Raw genomic sequence first — 13662 nt, forward strand, 5'->3', positions numbered from 1 at the left:
CCTCTGGCTTGGGATCAGAGGAAGCGGGGGGTTCTGCATATCTCAAGGAGCTTCTGGACGCCGATCTCACACCAAGTCCAAGAGGTGTTGCCCTGAGATCTCCATCTGTGGGAGCTGGGGAGTGCCTTAGTACAGGTCTGCTTTTCAAATATATTTACATTCCAAGGTAATGGATGGGTAGTATCTGAAAATTCGTCAGAGAAAATGTTATTTTTGGTAAAGGTCAACCTCCTAACAAAACACAGCTCCTTTTCCCTTACCCCTCAACAGCTAAAGAACAAAAAGGGTGGGTGGTGAGGTGAGGCCAGGGAGAAGCATCCCAGGTTATTTCCCTACTGGGCTGTGTGAGGTAAATGGAATAAGAAGAAGCAAGGACAAGAGTGCATACATAGGAGAAGCGGAGGAGAAAGTTCTTACAGGCAGGCCCATCGTTGGGCCCCATTTGGGATTCTAGGGCTAAGATTTTGAAGAATCCTCCTGAGACAGACTCCAGAAGCCCCTCTGGGAAAACCCAATTGCCAGCACACGCCTTACACCCAGTCCGGGAGGATTTGCTGAAGAGCACCTCAGAGGTGAGCTCCACGTGGGAGGAAAAGAAGGGCAGCGGAGTGGAGAAGCGCCTCTGCACAAGGCGCTTAAGGCGCACGTGAGCTCAGCTGTCTCCTGAGAGCCCCGAGGGCCTCTGTGTGGATCTCCTCAGACGCTCGCCAACTCGAGAGCATCAGATCTTAATGATTCCAGCACCTTCATTTTATAAATAAGGACCCTGAGGCTTGACAAAGTGATGTGCCCTGTCCAGAGGTTAGAATAAGCTACACTCGGCACTCGGTGTGTGGGGGCCTTTTCCCACATTTAAAGCGTCACTTTGGGCTAGCCAATTTTTCTGATCCTGAGCATAGAGACTACCACAGGCTACTCTCTCGCACCAGAGGCCTGTCTCCATCAGCGGACTGTCCCGTCTCCTTCCAAAAGTAGCTCAAACAAGCAGAAAGTTATGGGAGGAACACTCAACCTTGATCTTTGTTGTTGTTGTTGTTGTTGTTAGCAAAATGAAAAGAAAACCTAAATAAGTAACCCAGCATCTTAGTGACGAAAAATCTCTAACACGACTGTGTCAAGTATTTGTAGAGAGCAATTAGTAGAACCATTTGGAAAGTTTCCTATTATTTTCCTTAAGGCCCACGTGCTGCCCGGCCCGGAGCTGACTGTGAGCTTGAAAGGCTTTGCCCTGACACTTTCCACTTCCTGCTCATCCTCCTGTTACCAGGATGTGAATGGGGTGCGGAGGATGACAGAAACTTCCTGCAGCCCCAGAGCTAAGACTGGGCTGACCCAAGCTGGAGGAGGCTCTGTCCAGCGGAGCCTGGGAGGAGGAAATCTTGTTTCCTCTTCAATCACCCAAGAGGTGGGTACAGAGGGTTGTGTAGGAAGTCAGCTAATTGTGCTGAAGTCACCGTCTGTTTCTTCAACAGAGGATCCCAATTCCAGTTACCTTAGAACAGAGATGTGGAAGGAACTGAACAAAAGTTTTTCTCAGCCCCTGGGAGAAGCAGCTGCCTTTGGCTCAAGAAGGTCACAGGACACTCAGCTTCAAAATCCAGAATGGGGCCAGTGAGTGCCTTGACTTCCCACAACCAAAAGCTAAGGACGCCCTACTCGGCTTTATGCACTGCCAAAACCAAGCAGCAACGAAAGCCCGGTTTTGAACGCAAGTGCACTACCATTCAGACAAGACCATTCACCGTGCTAGGGAGGCGGCCTAGGGAAGGAAGGCATTTGGGAACCATTGTTAGCTGGAGGAAAAAAACACACACACTGTAAACATGTATAAATGGTCTGGGTAACTCAGTTGCCTAAGATCCTGTTGAGAACTTTTACTCATTACTCTTGTTATTGTTATTGTCGGAGACATTCCCTCCTACACATCCTTCCTTGCTCCTGGCCGGAGACATGTCTTGATCAAAAGCAAAGAATATTCACTCTCTCCTTCCAATTATGAAAGATGGGGTTGGGTGAGGGAGAGGGGGGAAAGTACCCTCTCAGGGCAGTTCTTCATCGTTGGCAAGGAATGGGGGTTTTTACAGGCACTAGCCGAGCAGAATAACTTAATCCAAATCGTGACTTCTGAAAAGGGAGATACAAGGCCCATGATGTGGAAAGCTTTGAAGAGAAATTTAGGATTCTCTTTCCAAAAGGGAACGTGGATGACATGCTTTATCTCAAACCCACAGAGACAGGATGCCATACACAGCCAGCCATATTCTCAGGTAGGAATTTACATGAAAGTCAGTCTAGGAGCACCTGGGTGGCTCAGCTGTAAAGCGTCTGCCTTTGGCTCAGGTCATGATCTCAGGGTTCTGCCATCGAGCTCCCCATTGAGCTCCCTGCTCTGTGAGAAGCCTGCTTCTCTCTCTCCCACTCCCCCTGCTTGTGTTCCCTCTCTTGCTGTCTCTCTCACAGTCAAATAAATAAAATCTTTTTAAAAAGAAAAGAAAAGAAAGACAGTATAAACAGGGCAATCTGGAATGGGACTGCATTTTCTCCCCATTAAATCAGGGCTTCACCCAACCTTAACCTGCCATCACTGAGCCCCTGAGATCCAATGTGCAAGTTTACCACCCAAGGCGCTGGGTCTAAATGCCACATCCTCTTCGAGGTCCTTCCTGGAATTGGGGAATCGGAAGAATTCTCTTCCTCTGGTAATCCTACAAACCTTCCTCCTCCTCTTCAGAGAGAGCTTTAGTGGGCACAAAATAAGTACTAAAAAAACCGCTCACTTGATGCACTACTCATCCAACAAATGAGTGAATCAATGGAAGATGTCAGAATCGTGCACACACACACACACAAAAAATAAATAAATAAATAAATAAAAAAGAATCGTGCACACAGCTTCCAGAGTGAAAGCACAGCCTTTATTCTACAAATGCTTTGGGAACCTTAATCCACTTTCGGGAATATTTTTTTTTAAAAAATGAAGATTGTACTCTGATATTTAAATGTAAAAAAATCACACTCAAAGCAAGGAAAGGAATACTTGTCGCTTGTTCTTTGAGTAGTGGCAGAAATTAACTCTTTCAGTCCTGAGTCCCGGGTCCCGGGGAGACATGGCGCACAGTATTTCTGATCTAGTTGCTTCTCCGCTGAGGCCTGGAGCCAAGCTATCGGAAAATGCAAGAGAAAAGAATTCGGGGCCTTTGGTCACCTGCCACGGCCCTTCCACCTCATCCCGAGCTCCGTGGCTGGAGCCCCATTGCCATCACCAAAACCATCCCACAACACGCGTTCTCTCTTGTCATTGAAGAAAGGCGAAGGTTTGGAGAGCTGCCTTCCCTTCCTCTGACCCACCTCCTTTGCGGGCGCCAATTCCCATTCAGGGGAGAGTTACAAAGAATTGTTTGTGCAGGGAGTGGCTGGGCCTTCCCTTTCGGTCCCTGCGCCGCCCCCTCCTGGGAGCTTTTACCACCTAATTCCCAGCAGCTGGCTTTGTTGCGGCAACATATGGGAACTCTTTCTTAATGTGGCACAAAGGTGTCTGTAGGCAGCCAACCGTGGCACACCGCTGGCCACAGCTGGCTAAATGTGGTTTCAGAGACTTGTTTGTGCTCCTGGTGACTAATACTCACCTACCCGCTGGCTGGTATGAGACCTCTCTCCTACTCATCTGGCACTTGGAACACAACCCCTGGCTTCCCAGCCACTGCCAAGGCCATCCACAGCCCCCGCAGAGCGACTGGGTTTGGGTGGAACTGAACAGCAGGGCCTCCGGAGGTCCCAGGGACTCAGAGACAGCGGGCACGTTCTTCCCTTGAAGACTTAGGCCCTCTCAGCTGACTGGGATAACTTATGGGGCTGGGCCACCTAGGGGGGCGATAGGAAGGCCTTTGACTTCTCCTCTGGTTGAACAAGTCTGTCTATTTGCAAAATAAGCCCGTATTTTTAAAAAAGAGAGCTAGGTTTAAATAAGTCAAGAACACAGTGTGACAGGCAGCACCTGACTGGTTTGGGGGTCAAAAGAATTAGTAAATAAACAAATGAGTGATTAGATGAAGGAAAGGACTGATAAGAAAAGAGAGGAACAGGGAGGGCAAACAGTGCTCTGCATTCTAGGAATTTTCCCAACAGACCACCCCCCCCCGCAACACACCTGTAAAATAATGAACAGATTGCATAAAATATATGAACAGATTGCATAAAATATATGAACAGATTGCATAAAATATACGGTACGTCTGTGTACTAAAATACAATATTATGTGGCTGTTTAAAAATGAAACATCTATATTCATATGGATATGAAAAATATCCAGGATCTACTTTGTGTGAAGAAAACGAAAGCTAAGGACAGACAACCTGGATAGCAGGCTACTGTTTGTGATGGTTATTATTATTTTTTTTAATATATGTTTGTAAATGCATAGGCTTTCTCTGGAAGGACACGGCACCAGTAGTTGCTTCGTTGTGTCTGAAAGGAAAAACAGGTGGCTGGGGACCAGACATTGATGAAGGCTTTCTTCCCACTGTGCACCTTTCTACACCTTCTGAATTTACACCCTGTCCATATATCATCTGTTCAAAAACATCAGTGAGTTTCTCTTTTTATTAGTAAAAACTAAAATTAAAAGAAAATAGATCATATTTATAGAAATAAACATATGATCATATATTTAAAATGAAAAAAAAGCATTATAAACAATAGCCAAATTATGGAAAAAGCCCAATTGTCCATCAACTGTTGAATGGATAAAGAAAATGTGGCATGCACACACACACACACACACACACATACACACACACCCCACAATATTACTCAGTTATAAAAAAAAATAATGAAATCTTGTCATTTTTAATGATGTGAATGGAGCTGGAGAGTATTATGCTAAGTGAAATGTCAGAGAAAGACAAATACTATATGATTTCACTCATATGAGGAATTTACCAAATAAAACAAATTCTGGGCGGGGGTGGGAGTGGAAAGAGAGGCAAACCAGAAAACAGACTCTTTTTTTTTTTTTTTTTTAAAGATTTTATTTATTTATTTGACAGACAGAGATCACAAGTAGGCAGAGAAGCAGGCAGACAGAGAGGAAGGGAAGCAGGCCCCCTGCTGAGCAGAGAGCCCAATGTGGGACTCGATTCCAGGACCCTGAGATCATGACCTGAGCCGAAGGCAGCGGTTTAACCCACTGAGCCACCCAGGCGCCCCAGAAAACAGACTCTTAACTGCAGAGAACAAACTGAGGGTTTCTGGAGGGGAGGTGGGCAGGGGGAGAGGTTAAATGGATGATTAGCTTTAAGGAGGGCACTTGTGATGAGCACTGTGTGTTGTATGTAAATGATGAATCACTAAATTCTGTACCTGAAACTAATGTTACAGTGTATGTTAACTGGAATTTAGATAAAAACTTAAAAAAAAAAAATAAAGTGATAGGATGCCTGGGTGGCTCACTTGGGTTGAGTGTCTGCCTTCAGCTCAGGTCATGATCCCAGAGTCCTGGGATCTAGTCCCGCATTGAAGTCCGTGTCTCACTCTGCCTGCTGCTCCCCCTGCCTATGCTCTCTCTCTCTGACAAAAAAATAAGTAAAATCAAAAAAAAAAAAAAAAAAAAAAGAGTGAAAAAAGTCACACAAAATATATACAGTATGATACTGCTTACAGTTTTAAAAAATACTCTTGAGTATAGGAACACCTGGGTGGCTCAGTCAGTTAGACATCCAACTCTCGATTTTGGCTCCGATCATGATATTGGGGTCATGAGATCTAGCCCCAAGACTGGTTCCACACTTAGCTCTAAGTTTAGCTCTTAGTCTGCTTGTCCCTTTCTCTCCCTCTGCCCTTCCCTCTGCTCACACACTCTCTCACATGCTCTTTCTCTCTCTCAAATAAATAAAACCTTTAAAAAAATACTCTGAGTAAACATATATACCTACACACATGTATGTGAAGACATTAAAAAGTTATGAGAGGGGAATGGAGAAAGAGTTGTCACTTTGTATGCTTTGTATTTCTGTTTCATTTAAAAGCTTTATAACATGTGATTATTCAGTTATTTAAAATATAAATTTAAAAATGAGATAGCTCGGGACACCTGGGTGGCTCAGCTGGTTAAGCATCTGCCTTCAGCTCAGGTCATGATCCCAGGGTTCTGGGATCAAACCCCACAACAGGCTCTTTCCTTGTCCCTCAGCCTGCCTCTCCCTCTGCTTGTGCTCTCTCTCTCTCTCTCTGAATAAATAATCTCTCTAAATAAATAAATAAATAATCTTTAAAAAGGGGGGAACCTGGGTGGCTCAGTGGATTAAGCCTCTGCCTTTGGCTCAGGTCATGATCTCAGGGTTCTGGGATCGAGCCCCATATTGGGCTCTCTGCTCAGCAGGGAGCCTGCTTCCCTCCTCTCTCTCTCTGCCTCCCTGCCTACTTGTGATCTCTCTCTCTGTCAAATAAATAAATAAAATCTTTGAAAAAAATAAATAAAAAGCACAATAGCATCTGCCTTCAGCTCAGATCATGATCATAGAGTCCCAGGATCAAGTCCCACGTCAGGCTCCCAAGAGCCTCTCTCCCAGAGAGACTCTGCTTCTCTCTCTGACCCTCCTCCCTCTCATGCTCTCTCTCCCAAATATATAAATAAAATTAAAAAGAGAGAGAGAGAGAGAGACAGCTCTAGGGGCACCTCATGATCTCAGGGTCATAAGACTGATCTCAGAGTGGACTCCACACTCTGTGGGGAGTCTGCTAAAGATTCTCCCTCCCTCTCCCTCTATCCCTCTGCATACTAGCCCCCAAATCACGCTCTCTCTCAATCAATCAATCAATCAATCAATAAGAGATGGCTCTGTATGTGCTGGTCAGTTACCCTCTCTAAGATATAGTGTTAAGTAAAAAAGGAACAAAATAGTGTATGTACTGTGCAACCATTTGTATGGGGAATTTGCATGTGAATGCAGAGGCTCTGAAAGGGTATATGTGGGACTAGTACCAACTGTTCCCTCTGCAAAGAGAAAATGGATGGCTAAGAAACAGATAAATAGGGACTACACCTTTGCATACTGTATAATTTGCATATTTTGTGCCATATGTACAGTCTAGTCTAATTTTTTTATTACTTTAATTTTTTAAAGATTTTTATTTATTTATTTGACAGACAGAGATCACAAGTAGTCAGCGAGGCAGGTGGGGGTAGGGGAAAGCAGGCTTCTGCTGAGCAGAGAGCCCAACACGGGGCTTGATTCCAGGACCCTGAGATCATGATCTGAGTCAAAGGCCAAGGCTTAGCTCACTGAGCCACTCAGACACCTCTACTTTAATTTTTTTTTTTAAGATTTTATTTATTCATCAGAGAGAGAGAGGGAGAGCGAGCGAGCACAGGCAGACAGAATGGCAGGCAGAGGCAGAGGGAGAAGCAGGCTCCCTGCCGAGCAAGGAGCCCGATGTGGGACTCGATCCCAGGACGCTGGGATCATGACCTGAGCCGAAGGCAGCTGCTCAACCAACTGGGCCACCCAGGCGTCCCTCTACTTTAATTTTTGAATACAGGGCTTCCTTATTAGGTTAGATTATGTCAACAATAAGATAAAGCCTAGGAGCACCTGGGTGGCTCAGTCAGTTAAGCGTCTGACTCTTGATTTTGGCTCAGGTCACAATTTCAAGTTCATGAGATCAAGTCCTGCATCAGGCTCCACACTGAGCAAGGAGTCAGCTCAAGATTCTCTCCCTCTGTACCCCCCCCCATCAAACACATGCATGCTCTGTCAAAAAATGTAAAAAAAAATTTTTTTAAGTGATTAAAGACTTAAAAGGTCTTGGAAGATCAAGTGGTTTATTTCCTTCAACACCAGTACACGATTCCCATTCTAGAATATTCTGTCTTTCTGAGAGCTGGTACTCCAGGGCACCTACGAAAACACCCCTGTCCAAAGACCAAAGCACAATTCAATTACCTCAGTGGTCAGCATTCTTTTGACACTCAGCTTAGAGGCCCCATACTGCAAAAAAACAATACTAACAGAAGATTAAAATCAAACTATCTCAACAAATACCAGCCCTGAACAAATTCTCCTAATCATTAAGGTTTGTCAAACGCCTACGGTACATGGGCTGGCAGCTCACACCCCCACTGTCTCTTAAATGTGTCACAGACACTGAAGCCCACTTTTTAAAAATCAGATTAATACAATTTGATGGAATGTTTATTTTTAATCTTCCCTTCTTCAGACCATGGGTAGCAGCAAGTAGAGTCTATCTGTCCAAATTTCCCTCCTCTGGACAAAGTCAAAATTTTATGCCTAAGTCCACACCTAACCTAGCTACATAGCTCCTAAAATAATTGTTCTAAAATATCCCTAAAATTGGCCGAAATGTTCGAGAGTCCCAGAGGAGGGTCCCTTCTATTCCTGTTGTGCCCACCCCAATCTAAGCCTTGGGGGGACAGCTGCTGCTCAGTCTCTTCCCTGGTCTCCTGGCCCCTCTCAGCAATTCCCTCTTCTTCCCTCCAGGGGGGCCACTGACAGAGGGATTTATGGTTCAATCCAGATACCTCACATTTCTGCCTGGATCGGTCCCACTGGGAGAATGTCTGTCCCTCTCTGTCAGTGTAAGGCCAAAAAGCCCTGGTAACTTTCTTTTTCTAACCACCAGTACTAGCCAGCTGTCTTCTCCCGCACTATCAGTCCTTCCACGATATTGCCTACTGCTTTGGCAATTCATTGTACAACACCCTGGGACAGATGACTCTTCTCTTATTGTGAATTCCATGACTTGTGCTTCCTAGCAATAATTACAAGGAGAAGGATACAGGCCCTTGGAGGGAGGAAAAAGAAGTGGGCAGGCAGGACAGAAGTCGTATTTTGGCAGTACAGCCTGGCAGAGAAATGGGAACCTAGTATGAAGCCCCAGGGCCTTTTCACCACCATCTATGATGGGGAGAACCCTGGAAGGGAGAAAAGGAAGGGAGAGAGGTAGGGACGCTTTGACTCCAGGGATCATTCTGGGCCTGGTCAGCACTCCACACCCCAAGTGCTAAAGTGTGGTCAAATGCCAGAAATATTGGTGCTCCTCATTTTCCTCCCTTCCCATCTTCACTACAACATGCTTTCAATCTCACAGTAGTGCCCCCAGGCTCTTCCCTGGAGGACCACCCTCATGCTACTAGAACACTTTACCCAACTAGTAGAGAGCCAGAGGGCTTGGAACTTCTTCCCCAGGGACCTTTGGGCACTGGGATAATTCTGAGGCATAGTTTACATTCAGGATTCTTCTGCAGAGTCAAACCAAATTACCCCCTGAGGGACTTCTGAAACCAGGCCCTTGCCTGGGGAACCTCTGCTTCCCCATCCTGCTTCTCCAGCTCTCTCACTGACCCTCCAATGAGCATGCCCTTGATAAATCATGTTCCTTCTCTAAGGGCCTGCTATTGGGGAACTTGACCTAACACAGGCAAGGTGGGGGCTGGGGGAACGCCCTTTGGCACACAGAGAAAGGAAGCAACGTGGTTTTGTTTTGTTTTTTTTAATTTCCTAAAATATCCAAGTTCTTTTGTGCTTTGGGAGTAGCGGCAACACGAGGAGAGAGAAACTAACAGGACGGTGCTCGACTTCCCCTGGACTTACATCTCACTGACTCAATGAGTGTGAGTAACCAAGGTCCAGGGCCAGGTATTAGACTTTATGCACAATCCTAACCTCCACTGGACTCTCCCATGTGCCAAGCACTGTGCTAAGACTAAGCCCATTCTCTCACTCTTTTAACTCCTCAGAACAAGCGTACATAATAGTACCCCTGTGTAATAGATCAGTTGGTGGGAAATGAAGTACTTGTCCCATGTACCACTACAGACACCAGGCCTGCCTTCCTCTGTTCTGTGCATGTTCAGCCGTCGTTCTTACTCTATGTCCCTCATGGGCCAGCCGGGACCTTAAGATCATAGTTGCTCAAAACACTTTACTGATGGCTCTGAATGAGAGAGCCCTCAAAGTAAAAAGAACTAGTAGCCCTCAAAACAAGCAGACTGCAAGGACAAATAACCAATTTTACTAAAATCAAAAGTAATCTTACTGGGGAAGAAGGGTTTAAAAACAGTCTGTTTTAAGATAGCAGGTTTCCATCATTCCTCCCATAGCCTCCTAAAAAGGCACAGGTAGAAAACAGGCCAAGGTCTCCATGGCTGATGGGATTTAAACTTAGTAACTTGATACTTTCCACATTTCCCCCAGTTTTAGATGAGTTTTACCTTCTTTTTCTCTGCCCTCCCAACAAGCCAGGTAAAAATTTTTATAGAAATGTTCCTTATACACTTATAAAAAGTAAGAAAATAAAAAAGGGGAGGGGACACTGAGCTTTCCTTGCTGTCAGGAAATGGTATCTATTTTTTAAAACCAAACTCAAAACGTGTTATCAGTCATATTAAGAAACAGTCCCACACAGTACCACACAACAGAACCACATGTGAAATTTTTCTTAAAATAGGTTAAAAGGCATCCTTCTGTTTCCTTTGTTTATGGGAACGTAGTCATGCACTAGCTTATTAGATGGTTATTAACATAGTTTAAACATTTTATTTATTTTTTTATTTTTTAAGGTGCATTTATTTATTTATTTATTTGAGAGCGACAGGAAGAAAGAGAGAGGCTGATATCCAAGATCTATAAAGAACTTCTCAAACTCAAAACACAAAAAAAACCAGATAATCATGTCAAAAAATGGGCAGAAGACATGAACAGACACTTCTCCAATGAAGAAATACAAATGGCTAACAGACACATGAAAAAATGTTCATCATCATTAGCCATCAGGGAGATTCAAATCAAAACCACATTGAGATACCACCTTACACCAATTAGAATGGCCAAAATCAACAAGACAGGAAACAACAAGTGGAGAAAGGGGAACCCTCTTACACTGTTGTTGGGAATGCAAGCTGGTGCTGCCACTTTGGAAAACAGTGTGGCGATTCCTCAAAAAATTAAAAATAGAGCTACCCTATGACCCGGCAACTGCACTACTGGGTATTTACCCCAAAGATACAGATGTTGTGAAAAGAAGGGCCATCTGTAACCCAATGTTCATAGCATCAATGTCCACAATAGCCAAACTGTGAAAAGAGCCAAGATGCCCTTCAACAGACGAATGGTGTGGTCTATACATACAATGCAGTATCACTCAGCCATCAGAAAGGATGAACCCAACTTTTACATCGACATGGATGGGACTGGAGGAGATTATGCTGAGTGAAGCAAGTCAAGCAGAGGAAGTCAATTATATGGTTGCACTTACTTGTAGAACATAAGGAAAAACATGGAGGGCATTAGGAGATGGAAAGGAAAAGTGAATTGGGGAAAATTGGAGGCAGAGAAAAACCATGAGAATCTGTGGACTCCAAGAAATAGACTGAGGGTTTTAGAGGGGTTGGGGTAGGGGGATGGGTGAGCCTGGTGGTGGGTATTAAGGAGGGCACGTATTACATGGATCACTGGGTGTGGTGCATAAACAATGAATCTTGGAACACTGCTTCAAAACTAATGATGTATTTTATGGTGACTAACATAACACAATAAAAAATATGAAAGAGGGGCGCCTGGGTGGCTCAGTGGGTTAGGCCACTGCCTTCGGCTCAGGTCATGATCTCAGGATCCTGGGATCGAGTCCCGCATCGGGTTCTCTGCTCAGCAGGGAGCCTGCTTCCCTTCCTCTCTCTCTCTGCCTGCCTCTCCGTCTACTTGTGATTTCTCTCTGTCAAATAAATAAATAAAATCTTTAAAAAAAATATGAAAGAAAGAACAAGAGAAAGGAGCAGGGAGTCTGAGGCAGGGGCTCGACCCCAGAACCCTGAGATCAGGGCCCAAGCTAAAGGCAGATGCTTAACCGACTAAGCCACCCAGGAACCCCATTAACACAGTTTAAACAACAGGATAGCATCATTATAAAAAATGAGCACTGTTCATCTACAAGAAAAAAGAAAAGAAGGCTCCTTCTTATTTATCAAACTTGCTGCCTCTCTTACATATCTTTGTTTGGGGCTCAAACTGTAGGTCTATTGGATGGAGGCCCTTCTCTTTCCTGCACAGAAGCAGTGGCATATCCAGGAGCCAAGAAGCAGTGGAAGTAGGCAGGGGGCAGGGTTGAGGGGGAAGGAGGCAGCAGTGTGCCCAGGGAGTAGCCGTGCCAAGGAAGGGATACTGCGGAGGTGGTGGCATCCCCAGTGGCAAAGCTGGAGGCCAGAAGCGGAAAATGACGGACCACAGAAGCTGTTCCCCAAAGAGGCAGCTGAACAGTAAAGAGATTAATGATATACAAGGGAGTTGAACAAGTATACTAGAGCTCATAGAAGCCTATTTTTGATCATCACAAAAAGAATCTACAAACAATGAAAGGGAGAAGACCAGAAAGAAAAATGAGGTATTGGATTAGAATTAGATTTATCAGTGTGCGCTCATTTTCTAATACATGTACAGAAACAGATATATGTGTGTATGTGTCTGCATATGAACCATATCTTGGTTTTCTGAGCACCACCCTTCATTAAAAGGAACCAGAGAGCTCCTTGGAGAAATGGCTGGTTCCTGGACAGGGACAATGAACTTGGAACATGTTGTGCCACAAAATAAGGAAAAGATGGGGTGCCTGGGTGACTCAGTCGGTTTGGGATCTGACCTTTGATTTTGGCTCAGGTCACAATCTCAGGGTGTAGAGATCAAGTCCTATGTTGGGCTCCTTCCTGAGCCTGGAGGCTGCTTGAAAGATTCTTTCTCTCCCTCTTCTTTTCTCCCCCCAGCCCCTTGGCTTACACTCTCTGCTCTCTCTAAAGAAAAGAAAAAAGTAAGGAAAATCGAAGACTGAATGATGGAGACATGACAGGAGCCAGTTTGAAGATGTTCCCATTGGTTAAATGTCACTTTCATTAGTTATTCAAAAATAACTAATGATAATAGTCCTTTAAATAATGGGAACCCATGCATCTCTATATGTCATGTACAGACAGCAAATAAATGGAGAAGGGAACATTCCGCTTACAGTAGAATGTCAGTAGTAGGCAGAATTAATGATAAACCCAGAAAACCATTATTCAACAACCATCACTGGTGGTTGATTCAGAAGGGAGTCATCCATGGAGAGAGGCTGGTGAGAACAGGCTATTGTGGTCTCCTCCCCAAATCCTTATCAGTTAAAAAGGGAAAAAGAGGAATTTATGGCGGAGAAACCAAGTGATGGAGAATAACGTCTCCAGTGGTGAGAGAGCTGGCAACTTTTCCATGCATAGCGTCATCTGTAGAGGATTCCTGCCGAGAAAGGATGGCCTGAGTCTGGGCATGAAGAGGTATTAGACAGAGCCAGGGGTCGGCCATCTTACAAAATGAATGGCTAGTACTTTTTCCACTCAAGATCCTGAAAGATAGGGAAAGACCAAAGAACCATTCCAAATCAAAAGAGCCTGAGAGGCTTGGCCATTAACTGCCACATATGACCTTGGATTGTACCCTGGACAAGAAAGAAGTGACATGGTGGGGACAGTTGGCAATATGTAAATGGAGTCTGTGGAGGACATGATAATGGGGGAAAGTGACTGCATGGTTGTATGACTTTTGTACAGGAGAGTGTCCTTGCCTTGGGAAAATACATTACCTGAGTAAGTAGGAGTGATGAGCAGCATGTCAGCAACTTGTTCT

Source organism: Neovison vison, chromosome 3 (assembly GCF_020171115.1).
Source record: "Neovison vison isolate M4711 chromosome 3, ASM_NN_V1, whole genome shotgun sequence".
In the NCBI taxonomy this organism is placed as follows: domain Eukaryota; kingdom Metazoa; phylum Chordata; class Mammalia; order Carnivora; family Mustelidae; genus Neogale; species Neogale vison.